General features: G+C 41.9%; 1 protein-coding gene, 1 long non-coding RNA gene and 2 pseudogenes across 2 annotated transcripts in view; 3 read left to right on the plus strand and 1 right to left on the minus strand.

Moving 5' to 3' along the window:
- Window positions 1-1,475, minus strand: part of LOC149117120 (uncharacterized) — an 11,704-nt gene extending 10,229 nt beyond the window's left edge. Inside the window, exon 1 of the mRNA XM_089283573.1 lies at window positions 1-1,475. This exon is cut by the window's left edge and continues 842 nt beyond it. The gene's annotated coding sequence lies outside the window, so the exon portion shown is untranslated.
- The window catches only part of LOC149117105 (uncharacterized), a 256,173-nt gene that overhangs the window by 128,334 nt on the left and 108,910 nt on the right, over window positions 1-18,929 (plus strand). The window lies entirely within an intron of this gene.
- Window positions 11,548-13,838, plus strand: LOC149117123 (52 kDa repressor of the inhibitor of the protein kinase-like; annotated as a pseudogene).
- Window positions 17,430-18,018, plus strand: LOC149117124 (uncharacterized; annotated as a pseudogene).

The raw sequence follows: 18,929 nt of genomic DNA on the forward strand, positions 1-18,929 counted from the left end.
AATATGACACTGAACTCGTGAATCAGCTCTTCTATTGACTCTTCTATGGTCTCCACTGAATCACAAGCAGACGAAATATCCAGTTTGAAGTCCAACGTCTTATCTTATTATAAATTCAATTTATCTATAGCTCACATCAACATCAACAGTATTTGGAATAAGATTGACGAAGCTAAACTTCTTCTCAATGAAGGCTTATTTGACTTTCTTGCCATCTCGGAAACTAAACTTGACTCTACATATGACAGTACTCTTCTACAGCACCCTTGCTACAGGATCATGAGGATAGACCGGAAGAAGGGAGGTGGTGGTCTGTTGGTATACATCTGGAATGGTGTCTGCTTACAGGAGACTTAAATTGGAGCCACCCAACATGGAGCCAATTTGTATTGATGTGAAGGGTCATAACAACTCAAGATTCCTTGTCCTGGCATGCTATAGATCTCCCAGAAAATATGAGCCAACAGATATTTTCCAATCTATATACTCTGCAGCCGAGTCACTGTTTAACATCAAAAATGAAAGGCTCATTATTGGCGATCTCAACTTTAACATGTATGTCAATGGCAATACTGAAGCAGATTTTCAGTTAACTGAGTTCTGTGATCGTTTCGTTGTCTAATACAATTACTGAACCAATGCGTGTAACCAACAACTCTGCACCCTTGATTGATGTCATCCTCACCAACAACCCTGAGTGGTTTGCCTTAAGTGGAACAGTGAAACTGGGTATTAGTGACCACGATCTAATCTACAACATACGAAAGCAGAAAATCCAGCGACCTCCACCTAAGCTCATTGAATGTCGAAGTATGAAAAACTTGGAAAGAGAGGAATATCTAGATGATCTCAGTAAAATCCTGTGGGATTCAGCCTTCATCTACGACAATGTTGATGACATCTGTGAGCACTGGTATCAGCTGTCTACCGAGGTTGTGGACCAACACATGCCCCACAAAAAGTTTATCAGGATGGATCAGCTACCCTGGATCACGCCTGAAATATCCTCTCCAGTCTCAAAGCGTAACATCCTATTGAGGAAATTTAAGAAAAATAGAACTCAAGATAACTGGGAGAATTACAAGGAACAAAGAAACATTGTTACTACCCTAAAGCGCAAATCTATGAAATCATATTTCATTCGCACTTCAACTGACTGTACCCACCAAGGCGAATTCTGGAAAAAATTCAAACCCTCATTGCCTACTTAATGTGCTCCACAACAAAATATACAACTATTGGAGGAGGGCAGATTGATTAGGGATAACACTGAAGTTGCCAATGTATTTAATAAATACTTTAGAGACGGTGTTTCTGCACACATACCAACTTTGTGTGAGAGTAACTTTGTTACCCATGCTAGTGTCAATGAAATCAGATGGAGACATAAGTGCAAGCATTTCTCCTTTTCCAGCATTGAAGTGGGCTATATCAAGGATCTCCTAGTCTCTATCAATCCTGATAAGGCCACCGGATCTGACAACATATCACCACGGGTCCTTGCAGTGTCATCTGAGGCTCTGGGATGGGGGGGCTGGTGGGATTTGGGGGGGGGGGGCACACGAAAAAATGGCTTCAAAGCGGGGCTGCCCCAAAAAAATGAAGAAAAAGTTGGGGTCAAGCAATAAAAAAGCCATGAAAAAATGGTATGAAGTTTTCATAAACTGATGAGAAATTCTCCTGCTTTTTTCACGAAATATAAACATCTTTAATATTCTGAAACAGTTTCAAAGTAAGAAGAAAAATTCTTAGCAACGTTTATATCAATCAAAACCAACTACAAATAACAGCACTTCAACAGCGACAAGTTTTTGATTGGTGAAATGTTGTTCTAGCGACTATTAAACTGCTGAGATCGTTTTCTTACTTTTAGTTGCAAAACAAAACTACCACAAACATTTCGTGCTATACGGCACTTTGTAATGCCTTAATATAGTTTGAATAAAACTCTTAAAAACATTGCCCGTAGCACATTTAACGCAGTGAAGAAATCAGTGGAGTACAGTTCACTGAAATAAGGTGTCTCCTTCCTCTTTCCTCCTCTACATTCTCTTCTTCCTCCTCGACATTCTCCTCTTCCTCTTCATCATTGTCGTCCTCCTCTTCATTATCATCTTCCTCTTCACTCGTATCATCCGTGTGATAATCTTCAGGATGCAGGATGCAGTACACCCTGTTCCTAACTTCCGGCTCAAGATTGGTAAGCATCCTGCTTCCTGCCACATTGCTAAAATAGTTTGCTTGGAGTAGGTAAGCGATTAATTTTGCATCCCGTCTAAACAGCATTGTTGCCACAGCTTAAACATTTATGCACGCTTCAGGGATTGTCAGGGAAGGGGGATAAAGAGGACAATTTGGAAGCTCTTTGTCAAGGGGATTTGCAATGCAGATGTGATACACGTGACAAATGCTGTTTTCTACCCGTTTGCGTTTTGTGTTCTTTGATTTCTGGCAGTTTTCTTAAGACGAGGAAGATGCAGACAAGTGGCCAGTTACAACACGCTCAGCACAAGCAATAACTAGGAGATCTGAAATTGACTTTTCATTCTTTTGAGAAATTTAGATGAGATGTGTGCAAAACAGCTTTCTTTATAGATTTGTAAATATTCACTTGTCAAGTGAAATGTAACAGTTAATATGACATCAAGATATGTGTAGTGGCATTTGAACGTATTAATCTATAAAACACCAGATGTAAATTTTTTTCGAGGTGGCCACGTGGGGGGAGGGGTTCATCCCGAAAAAATTCCTTTTGAGGGGGGGTCATGTGAAAAAATTGGCAAGCTGGGGGGTCATTCAATTTCCCACTGACACTCCCCCAAATCCCACAGCTCCTTATCCCTTAAAAAATGAATGGTCCCCAACAAAGAACATTGTGTTGCAATTGCAGTGGATTTATCAAAAGCGTTCAACTCCGTGCCCCACAGCCTTCTACTCTCAAAGTTGAGTGGCTATAGTTTTTCTGACAGTGCCTTGTGTCTCACTTGCTCATATTTGTGTGGAAGAAAGCAACATGTTAAGATCGGAAATTCGTACTCAGACTGGAAAACAATCAAGCATGGAGTTCCTCAGGGGTCAGTCTTAGGACCACCTCTATTTAATTTACTTATTAATGATCTCACTTACTTTGTTGTTGATGCTAATTTGAGGCTATATGCTGTTGATAAAACGCAATACTTATCAAACCACAATCCAAATGCTCTAGAGTTCACTTCACAGAATGATATGCTTCAATCATGGCTTAAGTGTAACTACTTAAGTGTAAATGAGGCAAAAACCAAAGTGTTATCATTGGGCGACAATCTAACATTACGGGCGATTTTAATGTTTTGATTTAAAAAGAAGAGGAGAAATTAACAGGGAAAAAAAGGGCTGAAGTCATGTCGAACTCAACTCACGACAAAAAATACCTGCTCTCAGTCCGCGTAGTGCTTTAACTGCTTGTGCTGAGGCAACAACATAAATAGAAGGGCAATACACATGGAATGTGTTACAATATGGACACAATAGATTGTTTATTGACGTTGATATGATTCACGTGACATTTGATCATAGTATGATTGGCATCACTTATATATTCAATTCTCTCGATAGCTCACTGAACGTGTAAGATCATGAAAGTAAGAGACCTGATTAAAAGCACTTTCGATTGACTCCTGAAGAGCCGTTTGTACGTCTCCTGATAGTGGACAAAACCGAACGTGTTACATGGTGGCAGCGGGTGGTAGGATTTCATTCTGAAAATGGTAACAAGTTCTTCAACGGCTGCAACCTCAACGACAACTACAGCAACAGCTGGGACTGGGACAGCACCCATCACGCACACTACTATGTCCTCTCCAGCGCATGGCCTTAAACCCCCTGGAAAGCTCAACACTTCAGGGAATCTGGCAGACGCTTGGAAATCCTACAAACAGGTATGGGAGAATCATTCTCTAATTTCTGGGCTAAACTCGCAAACAGAGGACTACAAGGTCGCATTCTTTCTGCATTGTGTCGGGACGGAAGGACTTAAAATTTACAATGGCTTCCAATTCGAAAATGAAAACGACAAGAAGATTCTGAACAAGGTTCTAGAAAAGTTTGACGAGTTTACACTGGGCCAAACTAATGAAACTTATGAACGATATATATTCAATAGTCGCAACCAAGAAGCACAAGAGTCCATTGATGCTTATGTCACTGCCCTTCGCAATCTAGTTAAGTCATGCAATTTCTGCGATTGCATGCGTGACACTCTGATCAGAGATCGTATTGTTCTAGGCGTAAACAACAATACCATAAGAAAGAAGCTTCTGTAAGTGCAAAGTCTCACCCTCAAACAATGCATAGATATTTGTAGAAGTGATGAAGCCACTGCGACCCAGTTAAAAGCCATTTCTGGGGACGATAGCGTGCATAAAATAAGAGATTGGAGACGACCTGGCAAGAAAGATAAACACCCCTCACGCGATGGGAAGAATGATCGGAATGTACCACTGAAACCTCCTGGCAAATCTCACAAGAAGTGTCTATTCTGTGGAGGTGAACACCCACTGAAAAAGGAGAAATGTCCAGCCTGGGGACAGAAATGCTCTGGATGTGGCGGCCGAAACCACTTTAAAAGTGTTTGCAAGAAATCCAAATCCCGAGGAGTCCATGGAATCTCCGACCAACCTGAAGACGTGTCATCAGAAGAGAGCGACATCGAGCTTCTAGCTGGAGTTGCTATGGATTCTCAAGAATCTGGCGTCCATGCTGTTCGTCACGCTAAAGAAATTTACGCTGAGATGCTTATCGATGACAGAAAGGTCAGCCTTCAAATTGACTGTGGAGCATCAATCAACATCATCCCGGTGAAACACGCAACAGGTCACGAAATCCAGCCAACCACGAAAACTCTGCGAATGTGGAATGGATCTCAAGTGAAACCCATAGGAATGACAAGGCTCATCATGCGTAACCCGAGAACAAGGAAGAAGTACTCCGTAGAATTCGTCGTTGTCGAAAGCAATTTAACACCTTTGATCGGCGCGAGAGCGGCTCAACAAATGGGGCTAATCACCATTCATGATGAAAATTTCATTGCAGCCTCACCTCCTCCAAAGGAAAATGAGCTACAAGTTAAACAGATAACAGCCGAAGAAGTCATAAAGCAATACTCAGACGTATTTGACCGTCCGTTGGGAACCTTTCCCGGTGAAGTCCACTTAAAAGTTGACGATAGCATTAAACCTGTCATCACCCCGACGAGACGAGTTCCTACGGCACTAAAAGATGACTTGAAGGAAGAACTAAATCGATACGTCGCACAAGGAATCCTTGCACCTGTGGAAGAGCCAACACCGTGGGTAAGCAGTCTGGCAGTCGCTACTAAGAAATCAGGTGCACTGAGAGTGTGTATCGATCCACGGCCATTGAACGAGGCGTTAAAAAGAGAAACTTACCAGATACCTGTACTGGATGAAATTCTGCCAGAATTATCTCAAGCCAAGGTCTTCTCCACTGTCGACCTGCGTTCAGGATATTGGCACTGTGTTCTCAACCAAGAGTCAAGCCTACTCACGACGTTCGCAACACCATTCAGAAGATACCGCTGGTGCCGATTGCCCTTCGGTTTGTCAGTCTCGTCTGAAATCTTCCAAAAGCGTGTAAACCAAGCACTAGAAGGCTTGAGCGGTGTTCTTAACATCGCAGATGACATCCTAGTATATGGCGTTGGAAACAGCAAACAAGAAGCAGTCGCAGATCACAACAGGAACCTCCAAGCCTTACTGAAAAGATGTCGTGAGCGCAACATTGCCCTTAACAGAGATAAGCTAAAGCTCAGGCAAAAAGAAGTGTCTTTCATGGGTCACATACTAACGAGTCATGGTGTGAAGATGGACCCAGAGAAAGGGAAAGCTATTCAAGAAATGCCGAGGCCTGAAGACATTGAAGGCATACAAAGACTTAACGGATTCATCAATTACCTTGCGAAGTTTTTACCTGGATTGGCCAATGTTACGGAACCACTGCGGCGACTAACAAGAAAAGATGTGGAATGGTAGTGGACAGAGGAACAGGAGAAATCATTCGAAGAAATCAAGAGGCTTGTGACCACGGCTCCTATACTAAGCTACTACGACCCCAAAGCAGAGCTCGAGATACAATGCAACGCAAGCCAAAAGGGTCTCGGAGCTGCACTCCTTCATAAGGGAAAGCCAATCGCCTATGCAAGCCATGCACTCACTGATACTGAGGAGAGATACGCCCAAATCGAGAAAGAAATGTTGGCGATAGTGTTCTCTCTCGAGAAGTTTCATCAGTACACCTTCGGACGACCAGTCACAGTGAGAAGCGATCACAAGCCACTAGAATCTATCCTCGAGAAGCCTCTATCATCCACACCTCGCCGACTTCAAGGCATGATGATGAGACTTCAAAAGTACAACATCAGTGTACACTATGAATGTGGGGCGAAGATGTACATAGCTGATCTATTATCCCGAGCGTACCTCCCTGAAGTAGGATGCGAAGACGACAAAGAATTTGAGTTAGTAAACATGGTCAAGGCCCTCCCCATCAGTGACCGGAGGATAAAAGAGATCAGGCAAGAAACAGACACTGACCAAACACTACAGGTGGTAAAGTCCCTAATCCTCAAGGGATGGCCAGATGACAAGGGCGATCTACCGGTACAAGCAACCCCCTACTACAGCCTAAGAGATGAGCTAACAGTCCAAGACGGATTGATCTTTAAAGGAGAAAGACTAGTGATCCCTGCCACTCTACGGAAAGAGATGAAAAACAAGATTCACTCCTCACACATGAAATTATAATAATAATATTTAATATTTCTAAGGTGCGAATTAACATGTGAATATGATCAAATGCGCATGGGAATCGAATCGTGTCTGTGACGAGCGAGAGACTACGTCTTCTGGCCCGGAATGTCTGCAGAGATCAAACAACTAGTCGAAGCATGTGAAACCTGTAGGACGTTTGAGAAAAGTCAACAGAAAGAAACCCTCCTACCGCATGAAGTACCATCATGACCCTGGGAAAAGGTGGGAACAGACCTTTTCGAATTCAAAGACAAGAACTACCTAGTAACAGTCGACTACTACAGTAACTTTTGGGAAGTGGACAAACTACCTGAGACTAAGGCAAGCACCGTCGTCTTGAAACTCAAGAACCACTTCGCCAGATATGGATGTCCAGATACAGTTGTATCCGACAATGGGCCACAGTTCTCCAGCAAAGAATTTGCTACGTTTGCTCAGACCTGGGAATTCGAACATAGCACCATCAGTCCAGGAAACAGCAAAGCGAATGGAAAGGCTGAGTCTGCCGTAAAGACAGCAAAGAGACTCCTTCGCAAAGCATGTAAAGCTGGTTCTGACCCCTACTTGGCGATCTTAGACCATCGCAACACACCTACACAAGGAGTGGGATCCAGCCCAGCCCAGCGCCTTATGAGCCGGAGAACGAAGACCCTGCTACCAGCAACGAGCAAGCTTCTGCAGCCGCAAGCCAGCAAACCATCTGATGAGCGAGAAAAACTCGTTGAGCGCCAAGATCGACAGAAGTACTATTTCAACCGCCCAGCCAAAGATCTTCATCCCCTCGACAAGGGTGACGTAGTGCGGATGAAACCACTCCATCTGGGCGAGAAAAAGTGGCGCAAAGTACTGGTAATCGAGAAACGTGACCAGCACTCATACACAGTTGAAACAGCAGATGGTGGAGTGTACCGTCGCAACTGCGTACAGCTTCGAAAGACCCAAGAGCAACCACCTATAATCCAACAGCACAATGAACCGCTTCTGCTAAGCAACCCAAAGCCGAGCAAGCCAACTGATAGATCCGAAACGCTTCCTGTGACCATTCCGCCGCCAGAGCCAACTTGTGAATCAAATGGATCAGGTGTCAACCCTCACCAATGACCCTGAGGCCTGCACGTGTTCGAAGGCCTCCAGAACGTTTTAAAGATTATGTGTGCTACTGAACATTGCATGATTGTCAAGCTTACAGTTATATCTTATATGTTTTAGCGTTTCTTTATTTTGTTCGTCTAAATTTTATTTTTATTGTTTTTTTTTAAAGAGAAAGGATGTTACAATATGGACACAATAGATTGTTTATTGACGTTGATATGATTCACGTGACATTTGATCATAGTATGATTGGCATCACTTATATATTCAATTCTCTCGATAGCTCACTGAACGTGTAAGATCACGAAAGTAAGAGACCTGATTAAAAGCACTTTCGATTGACTCCTGAAGAGCCGTTTGTACGTCTCCTGATAGTGGACGAAACCGAATGTGTTACAGAATGTTATTAATTAAAGGTGTATTTCGATGCGACCTTGAACGGTTTATTTTAGCACTAGAAGCATCGACAGTACAGGCTATTTTAATGTTTTGGTTTCAAAAAGAAGAGTAGAAATTAACAGGAAAAAAGGGCTGACATTGTGTCGAACTAGACTCATGAAAAAAGATACCAACTCTCGGTCTGCGTAGCGCTTTAACCGCTTGTGCTGTTAGTCGCTTGCCAATGGAGCTTCATAGCAGGATCTCGACAGCGTCTCGAGTGGGAAACAGCGAACTAATCCACAAACACAGTCAACACTTTCGACCATGTGCTTTCTTGTTTATTACACTTATACCGCAAGGGCTTATGGGAGTTACAACTCTATGGGGATTATGGGTCACGACCCTCACACTCTCCTCCCCTCAAAAAAATGTCCTACGTGACATTTCAAAACTTAACTGCTCACAATATCTCTGAGTCCTACAAATCCTACACGTAATACTGTTGGTAGACATAAATTTACTTCCTATCTGTGGGTTGTGCAGGTCCACAGAATGCACGATAAACAGCTAACCTTCAAGTTATCACACTTTGCAAAAGTGTGGACAGAAGTCCTTGCTCCTTCAATGATAGCACAAAGTACTTATAATGTCAATGCAGACATGTTCACTTGGTCCTATTTTTCGCTAAACAACAAAGATAAAAAAATGTTCACATGGTGTCTTGGTAATGGTTTAGATATCCTCCTAGACTGTTCTAGTGATTACCAGCTAACTGGATACAAAGGCATAGTTGCAAATCCATACTGTGGACAGTACCAAAGTGGTTGGTGGTGTGGTGCCATACCTAGCCACATTGGAGGCAGATTTGGTGCAGCTGAAACCATATGCATGTTAGTAGTTACTCCTGGATAGAATGAAAGCTGGCCAGGGACATCATACATCATACAGAAGGTGGTCTTCTGATTTGTGGCTGTCGGGTTTTGATGGGTTCAGATGTAGGAGACTGGGACTGCTCAGGTTCTACATGAGGTGTGTACTCATTCTGCAAGTCATTGCTAGATAGCTCAGGTTCTACTTCCAGTAAGTGGTCAGCAGTACCATCGGTAGCCACAGAATCCTGTGTACTTAACTCTTCTGTTTCTGGGTGTTCATCAGTGTTACTCAGATGTTCGACCTACAGTTGGTTAGCTGTGAAGGATGGGATGTCTTCATCATCGTGTGCCTGACTGACCGTACACGTTGTTTGATTCAACTGCTTACTGAGCTGGGACGAAGGCTTTTGATTCCGCCGTCTAGCACTGTCTTTATCCCTGGGTATTACATCAGCCTTTTCCACTAGCAAGTATGTACAAGGTAACAGTAAGTTGGGTGCAGCACTCTTTTCTTTGTCCCAGACTCGGATCGGACTTCGTATACTGGGGTGTCTTGACCTTTTTGTTCTACGACGATATACACTTCATTTTCCCAATATGATCTCAGCTTTCCTGGACCTCCTTGTTCACTTATGTTTCGGACAAGCACTCTATCACCTGGTTCCAACACAATCCTACGCACCTTCTTTTCATACTGGGTCTTCCCATGCTGGGCATTCCACTCTGCAGTTTCTGAGGCAATCTTGTACGCCTCTGACATAGCATTTCTCCACTTCTTGACATACTCTGGGTAGGAACCGAACTCTCTCCCGAACAGTAGGAAGAATGGTGCGTAACCCATGGCATCATTCTTTGTACAGTTGTATGCATGTACCACTTTATTCAGATGATCGTGCCATCTTGACTTGTGCTTTTCAGGCAGAGTCCGGAGCATGGATAGGAGTGTCCTATTGAATCTTTCTACTTGTCCATTTCCTTGCGGATGATATGGTGTTGTTCTAGAGCGATGGGCTCCAATAAGTTTGTCTAAGTTGTAAAACAGTTTATTTTCAAATTTACCGCCCTGATCATGGTGGATTGTTTCTGGGAGTCCAAACCACAAAATGAAGTCATTGTATATCTTTTCTGCAGCTGTTTTTGCAGACTTGTCTTTGGTTGCATAAGCCTGAGCGTATCACGTGAAATGATCCATAACAACCAAAATGTATTCATGACCTCTTGTACTTGCTTCAAGGTAGAGAAAATCCACTGATACCATCTGAAAGGGCACTGTGGTAATGATGGGTTGCAATGGCTCTCGTTGTTTCATTGCAGGTGGTTTGTGTTTCAAACATCAACAGACTTTAGTAACATAGTGTGTTATGTCTTCCTTCATATTGGGCCAGTAGAACCGTGACTTAGCTAGGTCAAATACTCTTTCTACGCCTAAGTGGCCCATGTCTTCATGGAGTTCTTTAAAGATGGTCAGACGAAGCTGCCGCAGTAACACAACTTGTTGATTCAGGCTCGTTTTATGGTACAAGATATTGTCACTTCCTAAAGATAGTTTGTTCCACGTAAGTAACATCTGCTGAACTTCCCTCGATTCACCTTTATTCTCCTTTACTGAGGGACGTTTTCCTATCTTAACAAGATGCACAACTCTACTTATCACAGGGTCTAATGCTTGAGCTTGCCTAAGGTCAATGTGCTGCTGTATGCTAGGACTGTTGTAGTCATCATCAATGGCAGTTATTGAATCTGTCAGGGCCGTTAACCATGGAAGATCGCCTTGGCTTTGAAGTCGCACAGAACAGATGGCAGCTTGTACAACCTCAGCGGGGGTGGATCCAGAGTAGTTTAAGTGATTTGCAGAAATCACTCAAATGTTTCCAAATATTTGTGTTTGTTATTTCTCAGGTTCTTTATGTAGTTCAAGAAATCAATTATCCTTCTTGTTTTATTGTTTAACACAAAATAAAACAAAGAAAAAAATGTCGTATCTCGTTATTCTGTCGATTACGCAGCAAATCCAGCCCTTCCCGAGCGAATTTGATGAGTCTCTGTTTGCGCACTTTCATCCTTTGATACTCCTGAGATCAACAAAAAAATTCGTAGTCACGACTGGAAAAAATGTGTACGCAGTGAGTGGGACTGGGTGGTATATGGATCTTTTCACAAATCACTCAAAACCCTCTCTGATTGGCCAGAAACACTCACATTGTCTTGCGAACTACTCAAACTCAGTTTTGATTGGCTATCCAGGCCGCAAACTACCGTGGAAACTACTGACAATCCTATACAAAGGGAAACCTCTCCCCGAAAGTCCTTTGTTTGTTTTTGTTCAGATTAGTACAGAGTTCATCAGTAACTTGCTACGGAGGAAGAGGGGATTTCAATTTACAAAACAAGTTACTATGGTTCGAGGCAATCCAGTTTGCCGAAAGGAGGACTGCTCTGTGACTAATATTGGCTTGGTTTTCAAGGAAACGAAAAAATATTCAGACCAGGACAAGCTCAGGTTAATAGAGAATGTTTGGAAACCAGGTGAGGTATTTGAGTTCCCAGTGTCAGTGGAATGTTCAAATTCTAAGTACCATTTTGTGTGGGGTTGGCTAACAAGATTTCCCTGGCTAGCATACTCTAAATATCTTGAAGGTGCCTTTTGCTTACCGTGTGTTTTGTTTGGAGTCCAGTGTGGGCGAAATATGAATAAACTAGACAAATTGTACAAGTCTTCACTAACACTTTCGATGTCCGCCATTTCACGTTTTACCAAACACACGAGCAGGAAATGTGAAATGCATAATTTAGCAGTGATTGCAAAGGAGAATTTTCTGAGAAATATGAGAAGAGACGCGGTCCCAATTGATCAGCAGATTAACAACTTACTTCAACAACTAATCAACAGAAATCGTGAAATTCTGAAATCCCTTTTCAAAACAATAATTTTCTGTGGTAAAAACAACATAGCCCTCAGAGGTAGACGAGATGATGATCCACAAAATGCCAGTCTTTCCGGTAATTTCCAGGCACTGTTAGAATTTCGAATTGACAGCGGCGACCAAACACTGTAACATCACCTGAAAACTGCACCCAGAAATGCCACATATATTTCTAAAACCATTCAAAATGAGATGATTAAAACTGTGGGCGCTATCATACTGAATAATTTGTCACAGGAAATCAGGGATAGCAAATATTTTTCTATTATATCTGACAAAGCAGCTGACATCAAATAAAGAAAATCTTTCAGTGGTGATCAGATTTTTCGATTCGACCAAAGCAGTCAGAGACGAATTTGTGGGATTTTACCTTTGTGAGGATGGAACAACAGGAGCAGCTATGACAGATTAATAACTGGTGCTGTAACTGATTTAGGTCTTCCTATGGATGACTGTCGTGGCCAGTGTTATGATGGTGCGGGCAATATGTCTGGCCACTTGAATGGAGCTTCATCCCTAATTAGGGCTGAACATGATGAAGCTATTTACATTCACTGTACGAACCACAGGCTTAACTTGTGTGTTGCTGACAGATGCCAATTACCACTTGTTACAAGCATGATGGGTGTTGTAAGAAAGCTCTCCAAATTTTTTGACAATTCTCCAAAGCGACAGCAGCATTTGATCAGCAGGATTAGAGAATTAATGCCTGCTGCCAACCACTTTGTTCTGGTAAATGTGTGTTGAACAAGGTGGATTGAGCGCATTGATGGTATGGACCGAATCGTGGAGCTTCTTTACCCAGTTGTGGCTACACTTGAAGACATTTCAATCAACAGAAATGCTCCTAACCATGGGAACTGGAATCAAACCAGCAGAAATGATGCACAAGCCTTAATTAATGCAATCACATTTTCCTTTATTGTTACTCTTGCTATTGTGAGACACATTTTAGACTTAACCAGACCACTCACAGTTAGTTTACAAAAGAAAGCAATGGATCTTCTCAAAGCAAAAGAGGAAATTGTTCTGTTAAAATCAGCCTTAACAGATATGCAAACTGACATTGATAGTAGACACCATACTCTCTATGAAGAGGCTGTTACCCTCGCAAGACGTATTTCAGTACAGCCAAGCACGTCCAGGATAACTCAAAGGAGAGTTCACAGAAACAATGCACCAGCCCCAACCCCTGAAGACTATCACAGGATTAATCTTACAAGAGACTTCCTCAACCATGCTCTCATGAAACTGGAGACCAGATTTGAAGATGCTGTTTTTGTGTGCTACAAAGGATTTTCAGTGATTCCTTCTATTTTGTTGGCTACTGACCCCACTTGGAAGGATAATGTTAGGGAATTTTGTAACTATTACAGACAGGATATCCCTAATTATGAAGGTTTACCAGCAGAGCTTTTGTTGTGGGAAAGAATGTGAAAGGGGAGAAATGATAGAAGAGAAGACATCCCTGACAGCAAAGATGCCACCCAGGAACAAATTGACAAGGGTGCTTATGTGAATATATACACTATACTTCAAATATTGATAACCATCCTATTTCATCAGCATCTTGTGAAAGGTCTATCTCAACCCTCAGAAATCTGAAGACTTATTTGAGAAATACAATGGTCCAGGATAGGCTGAATGGATTAGCACTGATGCATGCCCATAGAGAAATGGAATTAGACATTGAACAAATTCTAGATTTATTTGCTAATTTACATCCTCGGAGAATGAGAATGGACAATATTTTAAGTGAATAATTTTGTACCAGACAGTCACTAGTGTTTCCAGAGTACTCGTGAGTTATGTTCCATCAGGATTTATGTAATCCTTAAACTGATGGAGACCAGTACAGATACATAACTGGTGTCTATGGTACAATTGTATTAACACTAATATCTGGACAAAAACCCATTCTTCAATAGTTTTAAGAGTTATGTTTCCACTGACACTGGGTGCTCAAAAAGCTGAAATGGTTTTTACATATTCTCTCATTCTGAGCTTATTGGACCACATCACCTTATACACTGATCTATAAGGCTGAAAATTCAGGTATGATTCCAACTGATCAGTTTTGCTGTTACATTTTCACAACAATGATGTCTTTTAATATTCACTAATAAATCTTGATATTTTTTCTCCTCTTCCTCCTCTTTGACTGAGAAGATTCCCATTGGAGAGTTATTTCCACTCTCACAAGCATCCTGGAAGCTTGGATTGAAGATTGCATTAGTGAAGCTTGTGTAAAAGGTTGGTGATCATTTCATTCAAATAAACCTTTTACAGTTTTAAAGGATTTAGCACTGGAGAGTTTTATTAAATTCAAAAATACATTTAGGCTGTAAGGTGTTTACACACAAAATGATCTTTTGTAGAGAATTATGTCTTCCTGATCAGAAGGTGCTGTTAAATGTGTCTGTATGGCTTGAAGTGCTCTCAGAATGCAGAAAAATTGCATTCTGAGAGCACTAAAATTCCAAATTTTCTTGGGCTAAGTTGGTACAAATCACTCAAGTGAAATCCTGGATCCACCCCTGCTCAGAGCTACTTCCTTGAGAACATGTTTGTATGTAGTCCTCAATGTTTAACAGCAGTTGTGACAATGTGTCAGCATCATTATTGGACTTCCCAGGACTGTATTTGATTTGAAACCTGTAATCTGCTAATTCTCCAACCCAGTGTAGACTTGTCGCATTCAGCTTGGCTGAAGTTAGTACGTATGTCAAAGGGTTGTTGTCAGTATATACTGTGAACTTATGCGCGTAATACAGGTAGTCGCAAAACTGCTCTGTAATTGCCCATTTCAGAGCAAGAAATTCTAATTTTCCAGCATGGAGATGGTAGTTTTTTTCAGCTGGTGTGAGAGTATGGGATGCATATGTGATGACTCTAATTTCTCCATCTTGGCGCTTAGAGAACTGCCCCAAGACCATCCTTGCAGGCGTCTACGTGGACAATAAATGGCTTTTCATAATCAGGATAGGCCATAATGGGGGGTGTGGTGAGATATCCAATCAGTTCATTTAACGATTGCCAATGTGTTTCAGTCCACCTAACTGGTGCTCCAGATGGTAGTTGGCTATTCTTTTTGTCTGGGGACCTCCTAGTGGTATTCTTGGGTGTGACTCCTTGTGAAGGTTAATTCCACAGTTCATACAAGGGCTTAGCAAGCCTGGCAAAATTTGGGATATGACGATGATAGTAACCTAGGAATCCAACCAACTGTCTCACTTCACCAACTGTCAATGGCTTTTTCTCTGCAAGGCTGGTGACAGCAGTTATTCCACTGGGATCAACTCTGTAACCATCCCTTGAAACAATACGCCCCAGAAAACAAACTTCTCTTCGGAACAGTTTACATTTACATGGTTTGTGTTTAATACCATGTTGTCGAAGTCGGCACAGTACCTTTTGTACACATTCAACATGTTCCTCAAACGATTTACTGAACACAATGACATCGTCCAAGTATGGGATGGCTAGTTCGTCTCTTAATTCTCCAAGACAATGTTCCATATACCTTTGAAAATTTGCAGGTGTGTTCATTAGGCCAAAGGGTATACGCACCCACTCGTACAGACCCATGGAGTAATAAAAGCGGTGTACGGTTGGCTCTTTGGTGAAATAAACATCTGATGGTAGGCCTTTCCCTGATCTAATACCGTGAACCAAGAGTTCCCACCTAAACTGTCCAAAGTTTCTTGGATCCTTGGGATTGGGTGTTGGTCAGGAGTGGTACAACAGTTTAATTCTCTATAGTCCACTCACGCACGTAAAGTTCCATCTTTTTTTCCGACACACACTACTGGAGATGAATATGATGACCGTGATTTTGTGATGAACTGCTTGTTGAGTAGATCTTCAATGTAGTGTTTCACTTCTTGATAAAGGGGCCGTGGGATTGAGACAATTTCTCTGGACTGGTGTACTGTCTGACAAGTCAATATCCATCTGAAGGTATTCTATAAACCCAATATCATCATCATTCTTTGCAAATGATGCAGCTTCCTCTTTCAACATCTTCTGGACTACTTCCTGCTGTTGCATGGTTAGACCAGTCATATCAACTTCAGGGGTAGCGGCATCTGACTCGGTATCTCCTTCTCTAATACCCGTACTCAAGTCATCAGCAAATTGAGATTCAGGTTCTTTACTATCAGCTGTCGAGGCTAATTTAACTTCCATAGGTGTAACAGATTTTCTGAGCTGCAATCTACCCAGCAGAGTACGACGCGGAAGAGTACTATTGTGATCACTTGTGTTGTGAACTTCGATGTCAACTTGGGACACAGATCCTTTTTTAACAGTATTCAATGTTTCATGTATCTCAAGTCCTGTTGGCCACTGAGACAGCTCATCAGCTTCAAACAGCACAGGAAAATTTGTCAACACAGGACCGGTGTTTGCCTCACATGACACTTTTACTGCTTGGCCACGTGGGATGACAGTGTCTCTCTTTGGTGTCCGTACACTACACAGGCAGTCATCTTCTGGGGCTTGGATGAGATTAATCAGGGCTTCCAACTGACTTTCACCACCATCTACAAATGCTGCTTTGAGGTAACTTAGGATACCAAATCCTGAGGGTGATTCTCCTTCTTGACTATCCATTTTCAGTAACTCTTCAATAACATTATAGCCCAGTATCAGCATTTCTCAACGATCAACAGTAACAAGAAATGGAACATGAACTTCTTGTCCTTCCTTTGTTGGTGATGGAAGTCTTACTCTCACATCTGTCCAACCAATGAAAGGAATCTTGGTTCCATTTGCAGCTGTGAGATCAAGTCCAACATTAATCAGTTCTGAATGTCTTTCACCACTGTTCCTGGAAGCGTTTCCTCCAACATTGCCTGTGTCATTATTGACACCTGGGCCCCAGTGTCCCAAAGAGCTGATACTTCGGAATCGTTCAAGAGACACTTAACGGTGCACTTTCTTCCAACTAGGTTATCAATCTTCGCATGTTGTGTGGGTGTCATGTGGCTCACAAATGCCGTCTCAGTGGATTTGGGGTTCTCCCTTTGAGTTAGCACCTTTATAGCCTGGCATACTGCTTAACCCGTATTATAAACTGGTGGTTAGGATTTTTGTGAGATAGAAAACAAAGAGTTATTTTCGGCAGTTCAGTTTGTAATTGGAAATCAGTAAACAAAGGCACAACCCAGGGTAGTGTTTCAGGACCTTATTTGTTCAATATATTTCTTAACTATCTGGAGATTAAATTAAGGAATGAGGCACTTGGTTTTAAATATGCTGATGACTGTACGATTATTGCTCTGGTATATGATGATACAGATCACTCTGCAGACTTAATAAATCAGTTTGTACGGTGGGCAGGCCAAAATAGAATGAATTCAAATTCTACAAAATGTAAAGAGCTTATTATGTATAAAAAAACGACACACTGCTGAGGTATACAATAGTATTATAGGCATACCACAGACTAGTACAGTAACCATTCTAGGTCTCACATTTCAGCCGAACTGCAAATTCAGCACTCATCTTAAAGGAAAGTTATGTAAAGCAAATAAATGCTTGTATGTCATCAGATGCCTCCGAAAAGAAGGATGTAGCCAAGCAGAAGTAGACCATTTATTCTCTTCCATAGTTTTACCTAATATTACTTATGCTTTATCTGTGTATGGTGCCTCCGAATCAGAGCTAACTATAGCCCAGCAGTTTTTAGATTGATGCTTTAAACGCAGTTATATATCCAAGAAATTAGAGATAGGTGAATTACTTAAAGTGCAAAATTATAGAATTTGTAGGAAGGTTTCTAATATCCCAAACCACCCTCTTAGAGCTAATTTCCCTGAGACTAAGATTACAAGATACAACTTAAGGAATAAATCTTCCGCAATGCCCACCATTCACTCAGACCGTTTCAAGAATACATTCTTTAATAGGATACTTTTTAAGTACAATGTAGCTTTGTAAATAGTGCACTTTTTTTATTCGATTTTTGTATTTGTTTCTATGTAAATATCTATCTTATTTAGAGACGTATTGTAGCCCATTAACATTGTTATTTTTTAATGTAACATGAGATACGTAATTTTATCTTTTGAACAATGAAGACACTTTATTTATCCATTTATTTATTTATATATTCTTGTGGTTCGGCCATTGTTCCTCTTGGCATCTCCAAGAACAGCACCATACCACCTGGCATTGGGAACAGTGCTGATATGGGACTTGCATTTCTACTCGGCCACAGCAGTTACATTGGTGGGACATATGTGAGGTGTCGGCTACTTCTGGTGCCGCACAAGCAGCCAGTCTCCGTTTAATGGCCGCTGTCCAAACAACTCACCATAACGGCAACCAATGGCATAGTGACTATTACTTCTACATTTGAAGCAATGATTACACCACTGCTCTCCCTTTGCAAGGCACTTTGAACACTTGGGTGGGCGCGGTCTCACTTTGCGTCTTCCTTGTCCTCTTCTGCTGCTCCATCTGTTTCCTCTTCCTTGTTCGGGCTGGGGGGTTGTACCAGACCTAGCCTTAAGACTGAGTCTTGGGTGCTTCAACTGCAGCCTTGAGTTTTTGAAGTTCTGATTTAGTACTGTTGGTTGACTTGGGGTCCTCCTTTGGGGTCGCTACTTTACTGGGAGGTACTTTGGTTGGTTCTGGTGATTCCTGACTGATCTTGAACACTGTAGGTGATTTGCCTTTCGATTGGTTCTTCAGTTTCTTTATCCTTTCTTCCTCGGCTGAGACTGTGACATTGAGCTGATGAATTAGTTCCTCACCCTCAACCAATGGATTGCTTAAGAATGGGCAGAGCTTAGTTCTAATACTGTCATCCTGGATGCCAGTCTCAACAGTTCTGCAAAAGAGCTGCT

The sequence above is a fragment of the Orbicella faveolata genome, unplaced genomic scaffold (genome assembly GCF_042242905.1).
Source record: "Orbicella faveolata isolate gen_17 unplaced genomic scaffold, um_ofav_v1 contig_12, whole genome shotgun sequence".
Taxonomy (NCBI): Eukaryota; Metazoa; Cnidaria; class Anthozoa; order Scleractinia; family Merulinidae; genus Orbicella; species Orbicella faveolata.